At 60.2% G+C, this 2,500-nt stretch overlaps 2 non-coding genes across 2 annotated transcripts in view; both read left to right on the forward strand.

Annotated features, from left to right (window-relative positions):
• The first annotated feature begins 691 nt into the window (after positions 1–691).
• On the forward strand, positions 692–846 carry LOC126453822 (5.8S ribosomal RNA). The gene has a single exon (XR_007585094.1). It is a non-coding gene; the product is annotated as a 5.8S ribosomal RNA (ribosomal RNA).
• Positions 847–1,035: 189 nt separating this feature from the next.
• The window catches only part of LOC126453823 (large subunit ribosomal RNA), a 4,243-nt gene continuing 2,778 nt past the window's right edge, over positions 1,036–2,500 (forward strand). The window contains exon 1 of the ribosomal RNA XR_007585095.1: positions 1,036–2,500. This exon is cut by the window's right edge and continues 2,778 nt beyond it. This is a non-coding gene — a ribosomal RNA (large subunit ribosomal RNA).

The raw sequence follows: 2,500 nt of genomic DNA on the forward strand, positions 1-2,500 counted from the left end.
CGCTACACTGAAGGAATCAGCGTGTCTTCCTAGGCCGAAAGGTCGGGGTAACCCGCTGAACCTCCTTCGTGCTAGGGATTTGGGGCTTGCAATTGTTCCCCATGAACGAGGAATTCCCAGTAAGCGCGAGTCATAAGCTCGCGTTGATTACGTCCCTGCCCTTTGTACACACCGCCCGTCGCTACTACCGATTGAATGATTTAGTGAGGTCTTCGGACTGGTACGCGGCATTGACTCTGTCGTTGCCGATGCTACCGGAAAGATGACCAAACTTGATCATTTAGAGGAAGTAAAAGTCGTAACAAGGTTTCCGTAGGTGAACCTGCGGAAGGATCATTACCGACTAGACTGCATGTCTTTCGATGTGCGTGTCGTGTCGCGCAACACGCTACCTGTACGGCTCGCAGTAGCCGTGCGCCGCGTGCGGAACCACGCGTGCTTCTCAAAACTAACGCCAATGTTGTGTGGTACGAGCGCTGAAGCGCTGGAGCGGCTGGCCTGCGGCACCTGGCGCCTGGCGCCGGTTTTGAATGACTTTCGCCCGACTGCCTGTCCGCTCCGGTGTGGAGCCGTACGACGCCCATCGGCCGTGAGGCTGTTGGACACAGAACGCTTGAACAGGGGCCGCCACACGCCTACGTCCCGCCTATGCAACTGTCTTGAAAGAGACAGTGGAAACTAAGAAAAAGATCACCCAGGACGGTGGATCACTCGGCTCGTGGGTCGATGAAGAACGCAGCAAATTGCGCGTCGACATGTGAACTGCAGGACACATGAACATCGACGTTTCGAACGCACATTGCGGTCCATGGATTCCGTTCCCGGGCCACGTCTGGCTGAGGGTCGGCTACGTATACTGAAGCGCGCGGCGTTTGCCCCGCTTCGCAGACCTGGGAGCGTCGCGGCCGCCTGTGGGGCCGGCCGCGCCTCCTTAAACGTGCGATGCGCGCCCCGTCGCCTGGCGGTTCGCATACCGGTACTTACTCGGTAGCGTGCACAGCCGGCTGGCGGTGTGGCGTGCGACACCTCGTACAACGACCTCAGAGCAGGCGAGACTACCCGCTGAATTTAAGCATATTACTAAGCGGAGGAAAAGAAACTAACAAGGATTCCCCCAGTAGCGGCGAGCGAACAGGGAAGAGTCCAGCACCGAACCCCGCAGGCTGCCGCCTGTCGTGGCATGTGGTGTTTGGGAGGGTCCACTACCCCGACGCCTCGCGCCGAGCCCAAGTCCAACTTGAATGAGGCCACGGCCCGTAGAGGGTGCCAGGCCCGTAGCGGCCGGTGCGAGCGTCGGCGGGACCTCTCCTTCGAGTCGGGTTGCTTGAGAGTGCAGCTCCAAGTGGGTGGTAAACTCCATCTGAGACTAAATATGACCACGAGACCGATAGCGAACAAGTACCGTGAGGGAAAGTTGAAAAGAACTTTGAAGAGAGAGTTCAAAAGTACGTGAAACCGTTCTGGGGTAAACGTGAGAAGTCCGAAAGGTCGAACGGGTGAGATTCACGCCCATCCGGCCACTGGCCTCCGCCCTCGGCAGATGGGGCCGGCCGCCCGCGCGGAGCAATCCGCGGCGGGGTCGTGTCCGGTTGCCTTTCCACTCGCCGCGGGGTGGGGCCGTTCCGGTGTGCGGTGGGCCGCACTTCTCCCCTAGTAGGACGTCGCGACCCGCTGGGTGCCGGCCTACGGCCCGGGTGCGCAGCCTGTCCTTCCGCGGGCCTCGGTTCGCGTCTGTTGGGCAGAGCCCCGGTGTCCTGGCTGGCTGCCCGGCGGTATATCTGGAGGAGTCGATTCGCCCCTTTGGGCGCTCGGGCTCCCGGCAAGCGCGCGCGGGTTCTTCCCGGATGACGGACCTACCTGGCCCGGCCCCGGACCCGCGCCGCTGTTGGCTCGGGATGCTCTCGGGCGGAATAATCGCTCCCGTCAGCGGCGCTTCAGCTTTGGACAATTTCACGACCCGTCTTGAAACACACGACCCGTCTTGAAACACGGACCAAGGAGTCTAACATGTGCGCGAGTCATTGGGCTGTACGAAACCTAAAGGCGTAATGAAAGTGAAGGTCTCGCCTTGCGCGGGCCGAGGGAGGATGGGGCTTCCCCGCCCTTCACGGGGCGGCGGCCTCCGCACTCCCGGGGCGTCTCGTCCTCATTGCGAGGTGAGGCGCACCTAGAGCGTACACGTTGGGACCCGAAAGATGGTGAACTATGCCTGGCCAGGACGAAGTCAGGGGAAACCCTGATGGAGGTCCGTAGCGATTCTGACGTGCAAATCGATCGTCGGAGCTGGGTATAGGGGCGAAAGACTAATCGAACCATCTAGTAGCTGGTTCCCTCCGAAGTTTCCCTCAGGATAGCTGGTGCTCGTACGAGTCTCATCCGGTAAAGCGAATGATTAGAGGCCTTGGGGCCGAAACGACCTCAACCTATTCTCAAACTTTAAATGGGTGAGATCTCCGGCTTGCTTGATATGCTGAAGCCGCGAGCAAACGACTCGGATCGG

Source organism: Schistocerca serialis, unplaced genomic scaffold (genome assembly GCF_023864345.2).
Source record: "Schistocerca serialis cubense isolate TAMUIC-IGC-003099 unplaced genomic scaffold, iqSchSeri2.2 HiC_scaffold_966, whole genome shotgun sequence".
Taxonomy (NCBI): domain Eukaryota; kingdom Metazoa; phylum Arthropoda; class Insecta; order Orthoptera; family Acrididae; genus Schistocerca; species Schistocerca serialis.